The sequence below is a fragment of the Carassius gibelio genome, chromosome B15, assembly GCF_023724105.1.
Source record: "Carassius gibelio isolate Cgi1373 ecotype wild population from Czech Republic chromosome B15, carGib1.2-hapl.c, whole genome shotgun sequence".
Taxonomy (NCBI): domain Eukaryota; kingdom Metazoa; phylum Chordata; class Actinopteri; order Cypriniformes; family Cyprinidae; genus Carassius; species Carassius gibelio.
In genome coordinates, this window is record NC_068410.1 from 19,918,138 (window position 1) to 19,934,978 (window position 16,841).

Sequence of the window (16,841 nt, forward strand, 5' to 3'; positions counted from 1 at the left end):
CTGCAAGAAACAAATTAATGAGTCATGACAGGAACTGCATGATTGTATAAATTGAGCAATGAAAGCATATGGATACAAAAACAAACTAAGTCAAGGCCTGTGGAAATCTACAAAAAGAACAGAACCCTCTAGACAACATATGACAAGAGCTCAGAGGAGAAGATTCATGGCAGTTGTTTCGTTTTAAGTTCATATCCCGACCGCTAGAAAGCATTCCTCATCTCTGAACTTCAACAGTGACAGGAAATACTAGCATTAGGGCACGCCTCTATCATTAGCATAAAAATAGTTTTCTGCCAGTAATGGAGGATGAAAGAATTGTTCCAGTTATCGTTTTGGTGTACAAAGCTGAAGTGTGGAGTTATTTGGGCTTTTGTGGTAACATCCGCTGACGGGACTCTGGTGCGGGTGGCACCTCGGTTTTGCCGCTTTTCACGTCCCATGTGAAGAACCTTCTCGTGAGGCATGCGGCTGCAGCTTTCTTTCATGGTGGTGGCGTTTTGTGCAGTTGGGGCGGTGCTAGCATCACAATCTCGCTGATTCAATGCAGAACATAAATACAAACTGACAAACCTATGAAATCCAATTTGAAAGGTTCTGAGAATGTTTAACATCTGTATTTATTTTATTGTTTTACAATTGTTTAGAAAATGTCATGCAGGAATCCTTCAATAACTTTCTTTTTCATTGATATTAAGCAGATATAATTTTTGCTCAGATCAAAATGTTATGACATTGTGTGTCACAATTGTAAACTTAAACTGTGAACCTTTAGAGCAGGGTCTTATATATATATATATATATATATATATATATATATATATATATATATATATATATATATATATATATATATATATATATATATATATATATATGTGTATATGTTTGGTGATCATATTTGTAATTATGTGCTGTTAAAATGCTGCCATTTTGGCCAGGTCTCTCTTGAAAAAGAGGTTTTAAATCTCAATGAGATCATCTATATATATATATATATATATATATATATATATATATATATATATATATATATTTTTTTTTTTTAACCTTTATTTAACCAGATGATCTCATTGAGATTTAAAACCTCTTTTTCAAGAGAGACCTGGCCAAAATGGCAGCATTTTAACAGCACATAATTACAAATATGATCACCAAACATATACACAACAACAAGAGACATTTAAACAATATCCTCAGATACATAGACAACATCAACATCAGACTACTTAAAAGTACAATTTATACTAACCTTAGGTTTAAAACAATTTGATTATTTTAAAAACATATATTTTCTTTTTTATAAAATACATTTTATACATATACATTTAACTAAAGTATCCTGCAAACACTTGAATGTTTCCCCTTTACTCATACTGCACAAAAAGTGGTTCAGTAACATTGAATGTTACAGGGACTGATTATTGCAAATGCAGTTCCCAGTGAGTTCTGGTTAAACATTTTTTATTAAATTATTTTTTGTTAAAGTTTGCATATGGTGTTCTTAATGACAACGTTCCTAAAAATATATCCTATTCCTAAAATAAAATAAAATATTCCCGTATATCACTTTGCTTACAGTATCGCAAGATATCGTATCACAATCCATGTATCAAGATACATATTGTATCGCCAAATTCTTGCCAATACACAGCCCAACTATATATACATTTATATTTTCTTTTTGTTGATTTTTTATATAAGACAGGCAATATAAAAGCCACAGACTTCCGTCTGCCTAATCAACAGCAGCACCTTGGAGGCAAGACTATGTAATGTGCTGACAACAGCTCTCAAGGCACTACATCTAGCAATCACAAGCGACACATGATTGCAGTTGCAGATGTCACTGTCATGGTCTGGGCCAAATGTAATGATTCTGCTGTGGCGAATTTGCTCTGTGAAATAGCTTCTATGTAACAGACAACATTCTTGAAATCACAAAACATTTTTCTGAATTTCTGACACTTCAGTAATAAGACCAGTGCTCGTATAACTCTATTAAAAACAGATTTTGCTACAGTACGATTAGCCAGCAATCACTGGACATTAGCAATATACCAAACACAAAAGTGAGGTATCCTGGTTTAGCTAGAAAATGAAATGTCAAGAATGAATTTGTTATTCTACTCCTCCACTATAGTTAAAACAAAGTGGAGAGCAATGCAATGCTGTGGGAGTGGCAGTATTATGATTGTGTAACCATTGACCAGCTCCCCCTAAAATAACACAGACACATCATCTCCATTTTATGTTAAATACTACACCTGCACTACTCAAGAACTTATCAAAATCATATATGAAATGTAACCTGGATATATTTTTATTGTATTCATCCAATAAGACTTCAAATAATATTTTTTTCTCTCTTGCGCCCCTCGGAGGGGGTTATCAGTTAGTAAGCTATGAGGGAGTTATTATATCATTCATGCTGATAGAGGGCAGGTAATTATGTAATTATGCTCAAGAAACAGGTTGCTCTAAGTGCCACACATGGTAATGCTTTCAATATTAAATTCCAAGATGTTACAATGAGGAAGAAATGAGGTGAGAATGCATTTTGTTGCTAGAAAATGACAATGACAGCTGCCTGGCTAAAGAACCAGGTGGTGACTCCATTTTTTGGGACTAAAGGAAAAAAAGATCAGTGCTTGCTGGTTCATGACCAATTGTCAAAGTCATTAGTCTAATTAAGGAAGTGATCATTATTCTTAAGCTCTTCATGACCTAGCTCTCTGAAACTCACACGTTGCTGCCAGCGCAAAAGCCACATCTGCTAGATCTGACCCAGCTGTGTAATTCCATTGTGTATTGCTTTGTCTTTCTATGTTCGGCATGATATCAGTGCTATAAAATGAAACAAAATTTACAGCAACTAAAGATGAGAACCAAATCAGCCTGTGTTTTTCCCCTGATGAACTAATGCAGCAACAATCAAATCATAGATATCAAAAACATGTGAACAGATGGCTAGGATAGCTGATACAAAATCAACTAATAAAAATAAAAGCAGACATTCAAGCACTAAATAACTGATCATGTCCATCTGCAATTCTAAACACTTCTTGTAAAACAACTGCTCATATTTGTAAATTTAACAACTATAATTTAAAATGAAATGAAAAATTGCAAATTGCATTACACTACTGGATGCTTGAATGTTCAAGTAAGTCCCATCTCAAATGCCAACCTTTTACTTTTTTTAGTACCGACTTGTTACCCAAGTACCAGGTCTTTTGACAACACTAGTCCATCAAACCAAAGCTAGGCTAGCATGTAGCCTGCATGCTTGAGGACTTCATCCTACACTTTGTGTCAGAACACAGTCACTAATACATGAGGATATGCCTGGACATGCCCTCATACATGGCCCACTTGCCTATATAATGAGTAGAGGAGTGAAAGAGGGTGCAGGGAGTCTGGCTAGTGGGTTTAAGAAAGATCATCTAAGAGATGGACGCCAGCTTAACCTAAAATAGCATTTAGTGGCTGAAAGGGCTTGAAGGTCACACTTGCTTGTTAAGGTTGAGTTCCAGTTAAATCTGTGAGAGGGTTCAGCTAAGAAAACTGTTAAAACAGCAGGAGCAAAGCTGATCAGAGGAATGAATCCATACACTAAAGTCTGAGTGATGTCCTGTGTTAAGCTTCTCAGGACTGTTTTTTAAAATGTCATATGGCTGCATTGGATAAGGACGCTGTGTTTTAAAAGAAGACATTTTTACAGTATGCCTTTCTGTTGTTTGAGTGTTAGCAAAGCCTCTGACCTTTAGATAAGCAAGACTCAGAAGACAATGAAAATACAGGTTAGGATGTTGGATGAAGCCAAACATCTCTTAAGCTACGCACAAAAGAGTTGACGTTTAGATTTCTAAGACATCAGATGATATAATAAGATATATAAGATATATATAAGATATATAAGATATATATAAGATGATCTGGAAAATGCCCATTGTTGGCTGACTGTTTAAGTCCCATAATCCTCCAGTAATGAACAATTCCATTGAAAACACAATCAAACTAGAAAACAGCCACACATAGCCCCATCTGAATGGGTCTTGGGACAGTAAAATGCAGCAGACAAAAGAAATTTTAAAGACTATAATTAATACCAACAGAAATGAAAACTACAATTTGTTTCCTGTCAAACTACTGTGAAAAGGCCTGTCTAAACAGACAGTCACACACATAATCAGGCCGACAAGCTGTAAACATCCACTTACACTCTCGTAGATCAATCAGCCTTTTATATTCCCTTCAAAAGAAGCAGAGATTGAAAATGTCGCAGAACATCAGTAAATCAGAGATGTGTATTGTGTATACTAAGACATTGTTATTGGTGAGAGAGTATGACCATGTGACAATAATGTGCTGGTGCACGTATTATTCCTAATGACGTGCTTCAACACTAAAATTATAAGAAGGGATATTTGTCCAGCCATCTGCATTATATAAAAAATAACTCTACTCCTCTTTACTGGAGCTGAAGTCCACGCAGCTTTGAAAATGAGAGGCCATACATACGGTGTCCCGTAGGGCCGGTGCTTAGGTCCCTTCCATTTCTGGACTGTCTTCGTCAATGCCACATTTCAGAAAAGACTTATATGACAGAGCTGGTGATAACAAAAAAGCAAGGCACGAGCGGAATAAACACAGTTTAGTTTGACTGATGCTACTCGCAAACCCATTCCTCCAACCGAATCAGCACTAATTTGGTTGTAAGAGCAGATAGTCTACTCATCCATTTCCCCCCACCCCTGATCCCTCTCGAGACCTGGACTCCATTAGAGCACTGCCTGGGGCACTGAGGAACTGAGCCTTTGCACGGACAACACTTCCTGTATGGGGAGACAGTCTAATGCTGCAGTGGAAAGCGTAAGAGAGAGAGAGTGAGATGTACAAGGATGGGAAGATGAACAAAGGGGAATGAAGATGTATAAAATATTCAGTTAGAATGGCCAGGGAGGGGGAGAGACCATATTCTCCTTATCCAGAACTGAGAAGCTAGAGTAAATGTGTTGCTCTGCTGCTGTAAAATGGGTAATCAAATAGGGATACAATGTGCACTGACCAAGATGTCAGAAAAAAGACATCTCTTACACATAAATCCCCTCAAAGTGAATGTACTAGCTTCAATCAGATACACAGTGCATTACTTACACTGATATACCCAACAGACAATTTAATATTTGATAATTGTAAGAATGTTTAAACCAGGGGTGCACAATACTGCTCCTGAAGAGCTACCATCCTATAGTATAAGTGTGGTATAATATCACTGGTATAAACCAAGAAATTTACATTTACATTTATTCATTTAGCTGACGCTTTTATCCAAAGCGACTTACAATTACTATACATGTCAGAGGTCGCACAGAGGTCGCACGCCTCTGGAGCAACTAAGGGTTAAGTGTCTTGCTCAGGGACACATTGGTGTCTCGTAGTGGATTCACACCATAGGCATGTGTCTTATCCACTGTGCTAACACCACCCATTTACAACTTAGAGGCTCCTAAGAACGGCACATTTGGGATGGTTCCAGTAGTGGACACACCCGATTTGAAAGTCCTTTGGCTATACTGTCCCAACTTGGTTAATCAACAAAGGAGGCGGTTCACCCTTGCATCTGTACTTGTCATGTAGTTGTACACTACTGTAGTAACACAAATTTAGACAAACCCATGACTCAAAGCTCATGCGTCATAAACTGCAAGGCCACTACTCAAAGATTATAATCTCACCATGGCCAGCAATGGTTTGCATGCAAAATTCACCGGATTTCTCTGGATTAACATGGCACTCTCTGCATCTTCCTATTTCCAGGATGGCTGGCTCTTCAGGCATGATATAATGCAGTTAACCACACACACGCATACACACACAAAAAGAAACCATTGCAACCATAAAGCCCCTGACCTAGATCCTAACACACTGCCCGATTTCGCTGTCAAAATCCGTTATTGACTTGTTTAACCACTGCAAATATCATCCTCCTCTGCTTCACTTTAAAAACGACCTTTCGGTTGCAGGGTTTTGCTTCCTTGTGCCTTGATTTCTCATTGGCTACGTTTACATGCACAATTTTTGGTTCAATCAGACTGAATACATTCCGATTGATGGATCCGAGTGTAGTGTTTACAGGAACCCTAAATAAAGTTGATATGCCCGTTTTTTTTTTTTACATGCGCACACTGCACAAATATAGAGTTTCTCACTGTTTACACATAATAACCACTCTCCTACACGGTTTCTTTATTTGTTTTAACAGCATAATTAATATTTATCCAGTTATGGCTGTGCTGCTCATATTTATCACATGCAAAAAAATAAAAAATAAATAAACCTCCTGTGCCCAAATTGGTTGCCGGTAGATGAGCATCCAAAACAAGGTTGTCCTGCTCCACTTCACAGTTGCCGAGTGAAAGGAGAGTTTTATAATGACAGGACACGCATTTATTCAACAATATTATTTCGATTGGATTGAAGGGGGTGGTTTATTCCTCTTCTAATACGTAATGCTGTATGACGCGTTGAATGAATGGCTCTTCCTTTAGAATAAAGTGTTGTATAAATGCATGTCCTGTCATTATAAAACTCTCCCTTCACTCTGCAACTGTGAAATGGAGCAGGACAACCTCGTTTTGGATACTCAATCGGATCGATTAAGGTGTTTACATGAAGGCTTTTCAGTCCAACTGAGCCATCAATCTGATTACATGTAAACATAGCCCTTGAAGCAAGATTATGATCATGACCGTTCTGCAGGACACCTTCTCTCGCTCTCAACACACACACGCACACTTTTCACAGCCTGAAACTTGGAACGACGGTCTGGTTTAGTAAATAGGGAGAAGGAAAAGAGAGGGTATGTATCAGAAATGGAGGGTGAAGAGAAAAAGACAAACAACAAAATAGAAAAAATGATCTGTTTAAAGAAAAAAAAGTGTAGGATGACTAGAAATAGTTGAGGTTAGCTGCTGTAACTCATTTCTAACACCATGACTCTCTCAAGATAAAGACTCTAAATATTTCTCATCAGGGAGCCGTGCATGATGACAGCTATTAATTCCTCACACCAGCAGGCATGGTGGCAGGTCTGACAGTGATAGGGGCTCCCTCTTTTCAGCCACACACCAACACAGCGGCCCACGCCAAACATCACAATCCAAACTACTGCACAGCCTTTGCAAAGACAGATGACCTTCATTCAACTCTACTCTTCTGGAGTTACTCTTCTCAACATGTGCCTACTCTTCCTACCTTAGGGCAGTTGACAAGAGGCCAAAAAAACTCTGGCAAGACCACAGCTGTAGCAGGTGTTCAGAATGGACATTGTCGTTTGGGGACTGGTTCTCTTTTGTTGGCTATATATTCTGTGGCTTCCCTCACTCAAGAGCATGGGCAGGAACATAAAACCTTTGTCTAAATCTTTTGCAAGGAGGCACACGTTGACAATGTGGCTGACAAATTAAAAGGCATATTTCTGTTGTCATGATCCATTCTGAAGGCATGAGGGAAGAGTTTGCGGAAAGGTGAGTATGTTTGAAATCTAGTACCAATGGATTTATTAATGAAGTGTCTTCTGGAGGGGTTTAATGTACCAATTTGAAATGAAAAATATTAAATCCAGTGCACCACTTGCAGCATTCTTTTAAAGTGTAGAGTGTCCTTAAAGTGATTTAACAATTAAATTGCTCAAGGTCACAAAGACATTCTGCACTTGGTTGGTAGTAGTTGCTATAACTTAGCAGATTTCTCCAACTGTGTTTGCTCAACATATTGTACGGCAAACAGCCAACAAAGTTAATGGTCATTTTTGTCATTGCTGGCAGTGTGAATGGATCAATAAAGGGGTCATGAAATGAGAAACCAAATTTGCCTTGATCTTTTGGAATATAAGAGGTCTTTGTACCATTAAAACGTCCTGCAAGTTTCATAGCTTAAGACGTCCTCCCCATTATAAACGAGCCATTTATTTAATCAAGCTCTAAATACAGCTCGTTCTGGATCCATGGTAAGAAGTGACGTCACGGTGCGAAGTGACGTTCCAACCATTTGCATATGACCGCCTCCAGCACAAGACAACTACGCTCATTTCGGATCGTTGTCGCGCTGCGCGCCTCACAAGTGTTCAGTCGACGGACAGCGAGTGGGTCTGTGTACAGGAAAATTACAATGCCACGCAGATGTGCTGTTCCTGGCTGTGGACAAACAACATCTTTGAATACGCTGCCGAAAGATCCTGACGTCAGGGAAAAATGGATGCAGTTTATTTGTATAAGAGAATCTTGAAAATATGTCGCCTTTCTAGTAGGCCTACATGTAATAGAAGATTAAAAATGTTGCCTTATCAATGCTGCATCTTCAAATATGGCCTGTGCATGCATTTTTGTCCGCAGTACACCCTATCATTTCATTGAAATTAGGTAAATAATGTTGAACTGTTAGCATATTAAACTATAGAATAATTATGCAACAATAAACCGTTTTCAAGTGTCTCGGGTTACAATTTTTTTATTAATTCAAAATAGTTTCACTTTCCATGTGGACACGGGCTGATCCAGTCTTCGTTGTTGTGGTGATGGTTCATTTTCCTCTGATTCCTCATCTGATTCCGGCTCAAACATATAAGGTTTTATCATTGCAAGAGCCATCGCTTCGAATGCATCACTCGCTACTAAACAGTTACGCTCAATCCGCAAATGTTCCGTCAAATGTCGTTAGCCAATCATAACAGTGGGCGTTAACACTGAACTCTTAAAGGGGAAACAACCCAAAACAGACTGTTTGAATCAAAGGATGAGAAACAGGGTGGGAAAATGTCATAATTCACTACATTTTAAAAGTTTTTTTTTTTTTTTAACTATAGTAATACTATAATTGCACCTAGGGGACCATAATAATAAAATAAAAAAACCCATGTCATGACCCCTTTAAGGCCAGGTTTGATTAATCTGCAGAATATTTAACTTACCTCATCATACCAAAATCACGGTGTTCAGGATTACATGAAACTTGAAGCAGGGTGTTGAAGCAGGTTGCATCTTAAGTGATGACCCTCTAAAAGCAGCACTGTAACGTAAACTACATTTAACCATTGGTTGAGGAAGAAACCTTATAGGGACTAAATTCAATACAACAACCTTTCAACACTACAGTCAAAATGTATACATTCAAACACTAAAATGTGAAAAACACACCCTTGCATAAAAAGTCAGGTGCAAATATCCACAATGCTACCAAACAAAGAGGCAAATATAATTACACAATGTCGCTTTCCTTCAGGGCCCAACTCTCCCTTCCCAGCTGCCAATTTATCCAACTAACAGCAGAGATTTACAGGCTAATTGGCAGGTTAATTGTAGTAAAGCACAGGTGTTGGGGGCTGGAGGTACAAAGAAGGTCAGCCAAGCCTTGAGAGACCTTAGGTCAATTTCAAACCATGAACCAAATACAGACACTTTGCTTGAGGGAAACCAGCTTTGTTTAAAACCCCAATGTTGTGTAACTAGAGAATAGGTAATATCTCTGTTGGACGAGCCTGGAATAGAGTTTCCATATTTTTTGACTAATGAATTTTCATGACTTCTCCATGAACTTTTTAGCCGTTTATGAAAACTGGGTAAGGATTTTAGAAATCATTCCATTTGAGAGTGATTCACTAATGAATAATTCAGAGCAATTTGTGAACTGGTTTGACTAATTCATTGAAGAAAAAAAACAGTCTAAAGAATAGTTTAAGTTGTTTTATGGCTTATAAGGTCAAACGGTAATTAATCCATGACTTTTCCAGGCCTTGAAACTTCCAGATATTTTCAGGTTTTCCATAATCATGGGATCCCTGTTGTTTTATGTGTAGTGATTTATAGTACAGTATGTGTTATATGCAAACACCATAACCTATGGGACACCAGCACAGAAGGGTTACTCTTTTTTAAACAGATGGTTCTACGCTACACTTATAATGTACCATCTGGTCTTGCAATGATAGAAAGCGTCAAAGTCTCTAATACTCACACACACATTAACCAGTTTGGTCTCTTTAAATGAGTCCATAACATTAAGACTTTTTTCTTTAATGAAGGCAAGATAAATGTGCTCTTGCCCTACTGGATTATGACACCAATTAAAACAAATGAGAAGATCACTGTGTGAGAGCTTCATGTGAGAGATCCTACATTTCATTGGCTACATTCACAGTCAGGGTTTGGGATTTACAACTGTGTTTCATAGCAGGTGTGGATCTCATACAACAGCTTATAGGAGCGGCTCAAATATAATCTGTATGAATGAATAACCAATGCCAATGCTATGAATTATCATACTGGTTTGAGAGACTGCAAATGAAGGTAGAATGTAATTTTTTTTTAAAGTTTTTTTAAGTTTTCTTGTTCTTTCCCTGCCTGACATGGGCCTGTGTGCCACATTTTCATGCCAAAGTTTTAGTACTTCCTGTCAGTTGGCAGTTCTGCTGATAACCAGAGAGAGAAGCCTTCGATATGGTAATATACATTTTAATGCCAGAGTAATAAAAAAAAATTCCAGTCCTGATATAACAGACGTGAACCAACAAGACGAAGTGAGAGAGAAAGACAAAGAAGGGCTTTACAGAAGAAGAATACAATGATCTGACAGGGAGTTACCAGGGCTTGGTAGCAGCAGCAGTTCCCTAATGGGCCACATTGTAAAATTCTCATATATGCCCAGACATGCTTCTAGCACCTGAAGCAGTTGATGATGGTGCACTTTCCCCTTCTGGTTAATTACACTGTGGAAAGCATAGGGTGGAAGCTTTCAATGTGAAAGAAAGGGACAGAAGAAATAAATCCTTCAAAATTAACAACAACTTAAGGCAGAGGATGAGAGCCTGAGTAGAAGGTTGAGAGAAAAAACAAAACAAATGTTAGGCAAGCACAAGACATCTGACTCACTCTCTAGAGAGTGAAAGGAAACTATGAAAACACCTGAACCTGCCATGGTGTCAATTAGAGATAATGACTTTTTACTTGTTGCCACAGTAACTAGCTCTTGCAGCACTGGCAGATGGCTGTGGTTGTTTTTTTCTCCTTGTTTTCTTCAGAGAGGGCAACTCAGAAGACCAAAAGAATCAAATACTTTCAGTCTTTTTAAAGGATCAGTTCACTCAAAAATGAATATTACTCATTCCATATGACTGTCTGACTTTCATGGAACACAGAGGGACAGATATTGAAGAATGTACTGGCAATTGTTTTCATACAGTTACAAAGCTATTGAGGCTTTCAAGCTCCACAATTGACACAAATACACAACTATAAAGTGTATTTAACTATAAATACATTGAAGTAGCTTCAGAGTGAAACTATTTAAACAGAAAAAGAAAAAATATATATATACCTTGGACTCGTTCTATCCATCAGAAGGGTTTAAGTGGACTAAATGATTGAAGAAATCTGGCATGTCACTAGAACAAATCATTGTTTACAGTATCTGTACAATTAATTTGTTAATCTGGTTTACAAAACTAGTTTGAAATGCATTTGAGTTAGAGAGTTTAACTCATTGGAGAGGGAGATTATCAGTGAATAATGACTTAAATTTCAGTCTATTAATCACAAAAAAAAAAATGAGTATGAATGAGATTAATAGATTTCAAAGGGAAATTTTTGCATTCTTTCTTAATTTTAAAAGCTGTGGTCCACATTCATGCTAATTGCATGGCCTAACAATTTCTGTAATATGTCATGTTTTCTGTTTTGTCAACCAGATACCAAAGGAAACCAAAAAAAAAAAAAAAAAAGGCTGCACAAACAAGCGAGAGAGTATTTGTACGTTTTTTTATGCTCGATCAGACACGCCGCTGGATTTGGCAGTAGCGAAAACAGCCCTGAGGCAGCCAGAGGTTGGAGGGTTTTGTGCTTGCTCGTCCATTTTAAATGGGCATTCAGACGGGGAATGCCATTAGCCCCATCCTGCCTTAACTGACTCAGCCATGAGCAGCAGTAACCTCAGACTCCTCAAAACAGCAGTCGACAACCTTGCTCTTAATGCGCAGGCCGTCTCGGTTATACCTGAGGAACCAATCGACTATTACACCAACACATTTAAAGCTACAGCATGTAATTTTGGGAGCCACAAGATGTACCAAACAGAACTGCAAGGTGTTTAATTAGACCAAGGTTATCAACAACACCCGGAGAAAGCTATTAGTTAGTATTGGCAGTAATCTTAATGGGAGTTCCTCTGAAATACATCAAATGTGCATAAAGGACCATAGAACTGTAGAATGAACTACTCAAATATTTGCAGCCAATCATATGGGCTGAATTGTTTGGCATTTACAACTAGCCTAGTTGATCAGCTTGGTTTTGAAAACATTATGCAGATATAATGAATACTTCACCCAAAAATGGGAAAAACGGAAATTATTTTTAAGGATTAAAAAGGATGTAAAATTACCATAACTCAACTTGAATAGACTAAACTTCATACCCTTTTTCACTGAAAATCTACACTTGTTAAGTCTGTTATAGCATTAGTTGTAAGAATCACGAGAATAAAACTGAGTGGTCACTTGCGTGAAATTGCCATGTCATTGTCATGCGCATCTTGTCAGTAAAGCTGGTTCTGTGATTAGTAGTAAATCTCCAGCACGTGCTTTCAGATGAAGCAGCATTTAATCCTCAGAGCCGTAATACACAGACAGGCGTTTATAATCGTAGATGATTTAATCGTGCCATTACGAAATTGAAGAAATCATTCTGTGATTATGAAAGCTGTTTGCGTAGCTTGTCAGTGAACCATGGCTCTTTGTAGTAAAAGCCGCTCCATCTGAAAGGCACGTGAAAATACCACATTTAATAATCAGTCAAGTGTTTGAAATACATCCTTTTGTGAGATGATGTGGCTTCTTACACAGAATAAGGCACACAACATATTACAAAGTATTCTAAGCAGTGATAAACATTATAATAAAACAAACTCAAGATAAGCCATATATTGTAGTAGTCGTGTGTTTATTAGTCACGCTGAATCAATGAAAACGGTTAAATCTCTCGTGTATTCTGCAACCTCTATGGAGATTTCCTGGGTTTCTTCTGCGACGTGTATTTGGGTTTTGAGCGCAAGAGCGCCCTCTGGCTTTCGGATGGAGATTTACTGCTGATCACAGAACCGTGCTTTAGTGAAAGATACACATGACAATCGCAACTTTTGCCTAATCACGATTTATCGACCTATGCTTTTTAATTTCGATTAATCGTGCAGTCCTTTGTGAAATGAAAAAAAAAATCATATACATCTCTTTTATGATCTCTTTATAAACTTTTGTAAGAAACAAACATTCAATGGAGAAACGGAAATCTCTCAGTTTCATAAATGCCTTCATTTGTGTTACAAAGATAAGTCAAATGGGTTTGGATCAACATAAGTGTAAATGATAACGGTAAATAATTACAGAATTTTACATTTTTGGTCAACTATCCTGTTGCGACCTGACCTTTGAGTCAAGAACCATTTAAAAAAAAAAAATACAACTCAAAAGAGTGATTTGTTTATGAATCATTCACTGCAACTCTTCTCACTGAGTAGAGCTAGGATGGATGTCAAGGTTTTCAGTAAATGAGTGGCAACCGCTGAAGTGTGTGCAAGGCCATCAGGTGTCAAAATCCACTAGAGTTCAATATGAGATGCTTTGCAGAAAGCAAAGCACCCCACGATCCCTCATCTACCCTTTGAAGGTAGTGGGCTATCCGATGCACTACAGGTGGCAGGGACACAGCACTGTCTCCAATGTTCTGTTCCAGTCCCAAACAGCATGAAAGCAGTTGGAGGAAACTAGCTGTACGCAAGGAGTCCTCACACATTCACAGTGCAATGATACCCTCTGCCAACAGTGCAGCCAAGCAGAAGAATAAACAGCAGCTTGAAGGGCTACGGAGGCTGAAAGTGTTAGCGCGGGCTCCGCTGGCCAGATTGCGAAGGGACCTCGGAAGTGTCTGCCAGAGTAGTTCTACAAGAAAAAGTCAAGCATTCATGAATACATCTGTGTTCCAAAAAGGTGAATGAAAACATTTAGCTTGTGTTAATCAGAGTGTTTTAGCGGCCCTCCTGTTTCGCTCTGCTTGATGCTCCTGATATCCTCCGCTTTCATCTCCACCCCACCCAACGTGAGTTTTCTCAACCTCATGACTGGCACAGCCTCTCACTGGCGCCACTTTTCCCAGGCCCTCTTGGGTTGGAGTTCGAACAAACCTCCTGCAACTTTACCAATCATCATTCAACACGCAGTTGTGGCACTGTGACATCTTTTCCACTCTCTGCACAGAGAAACCCTCACTATTCTCACTACTTTTTTGCTGTAGTGCACTACAGAGTGAGTAAAGGTCCTTACCAAGGGTCTCCTTTGTGGTCTGTGAAAATGGAATAAGAGGCTACATTAGACTTAAGTACGAGCAAAACTACACATTTTCATAGCAGTCTAGTTAAGTTTCTTGTGATAAAGTGAGAGAAAAATGCCGGCTGACTGTTAGCAAAAATACTGAACTCTGTTGTTGAAAAGTCAAGACTAAAATGTAATATATACACACAGACACACACGCACACAATAACAATCATCCGAAAGCAACAGAACTGAATCAGATTGGTACCCGAATGTTGTCACCTGGGTCAAGCTAGCTGCAATAAAATATATTAGGTTTTGTCTATTGCAAAAATCACAGTAATTTCAAGGAAAAATAGAGTGGCACTACCTTCTGACCTTTTGCAATTTTTCTTTTTAACTTTTTGAATGTTTATTTGAACATAATTCTGTTAGATAACTGTTGACTTTATGTGCATCTATGCTCTTTATATTTCTAATAAATTACATGAAAAATGCTTCATATCATTGTTTTAAATGCAATTAACTTTGTTGAATGCTTTGTAATCTTTAATATTTACAATGTTCTTGGAAAAAACTATTTGTTTATTTGATCTTTATTACTCACTGAAGGGTACAAATCATAGTTTTAATCTAATTAACTTTGTTGAATGATTTTTAAACAATTTCTATACTTAGAATATTTAAATTCTTAAAGGGAAAATTCATCCAATTTATGAAAAGATCTGTGCTTGGAAAGATCGAAGACTCCTAAATAGATATTTTACCAATCTTTTTTGTTAAAAAATTATGTAGGAAAAGTAAAAGGTTAATTCATGACAAGAGTGCACCTCAAAAACCTACATCATAACAGGAGTTCTGACCTTTGCCTTTTCTATATCACACTTTAGAAATCATCAGAAATTATATATCACTTGAAAACATAAACCCTAAAAATGCATCCTTTGAAACTCATTTTAAAATCAAACATTGCATTACCATGAAAATGTACATCAAAATCATGTTACAGAATGCTTTCAGTCATGAATTATACAAATTTTGGTTTTGATCATGCAGTTTCAAGTCTATGTTCAAAAATGTGAGTGAGCATTAACAGGTTAAATTATTTGTTTCTACTTTTAAATTGATTGTGTACTCAATTTCTTTTTTCTTTATTGCTGACTGAAAGCACAATCCATTGTTTTAAATTCATTCGTTGAAATTTTACCATTAACTCAAAAAGTTACGTTCAATAGCATAATAGTTTTGGCTATGGCATTGAAATAGATATCTTAAAAATGAAAATTGTTATCTGCATTAGTATCAACTACTGAATTTTTAGACAGCCCAACATCTGCATGTAATCCTCATCTCTACCCATCAATCTGGTTTCATTTGTTAACCTGCCTTCCTCTCCCTCAGCCTGCCTGACATCCACTGATTACCACAAGAGATCTGTTGACTGATTATGCACAGCTATTCGTTGTGGAGATATATTTGAGTGCTATATAAGCATTTAACACATGCTTTGACAACAGAGGCAAAAGGTGGAGGGCGACCTGACAGGTCCTAGATTTTCCTGCAAGATTACGCTCAAATGATGCTCAAGCTCTTGAGACTCAGGCAGGCATGCTGACCAAACGACCTTCAGCGGGGTTAATTCATAATGTCCAGTAAACAAGAGGGGAACGGAGTGGGCTGTGATGAAAATCTACTCTCAGACAAGGGAAAAGTAAGGGCCGGAGAGAAAGGAATAAACGAATTAGGCCAGAAAACCCACTGCTCTGACTACACTTTGTGAGCAAACGCTATTGCAGAAATGGCTAGAGAACTAGAGGAGCTGAGCCCTAAGTGCACTTTCATCCATTACTGCATCCTGCAGCACAAATGAGGAACTTTAGAGAAACGACACAACAATAACGTGAAGGTTGAAGGAAATGGACGAAATATAGGCTTGCACAGAAAGGAATTTCTCAGAACCAAATCTTTTACAACTACAAAGGCCTTAATAATGAACCGTTCACTATATGCCGAGTCAGAAATTATTTTCAGAGGTCTGATCCACAAGCCTGGAGCGTTTGCTAGATCTGTATTGCCTCAATTACAGAAAAATCAGGCTTGAGGCAGGAAAATACTTTAAGCTCAAGTTTTCAGCATTAATAAGCAACAACAAAAGAAAAAACTAGATGAAAAAGACTGCAAAAAGAAGTGGATGAATGCAACTTAAATACACTTAAAAACACTTAAAATATGGATTAGTAAGAACTATAATGTGATTTTAACTTAATTCAATTATTAGAATACATTTTACAAGATAATACTATTTCAGTCTTTTACATTCTTCACACTTCAGTGTGTCTTGAAACTATTTGTGAAATTTACTAGCAATTTCTGAGTGCAACTTGTTTCATCATAAATTTGACAAATTTTTTGTCTACATTATTAGTCCAACAAAAAAGTAATTATATAGAAATCTGCTTTGACACGCAAGATGCTTGGGTTG

At 37.6% G+C, this 16,841-nt stretch overlaps 1 protein-coding gene across 4 annotated transcripts in view; it reads right to left on the reverse strand.

The window, feature by feature from the left end:
- The window catches only part of arhgap35a (Rho GTPase activating protein 35a), a 73,540-nt gene that overhangs the window by 22,144 nt on the left and 34,555 nt on the right, over nucleotides 1-16,841 (reverse strand). The window lies entirely within an intron of this gene.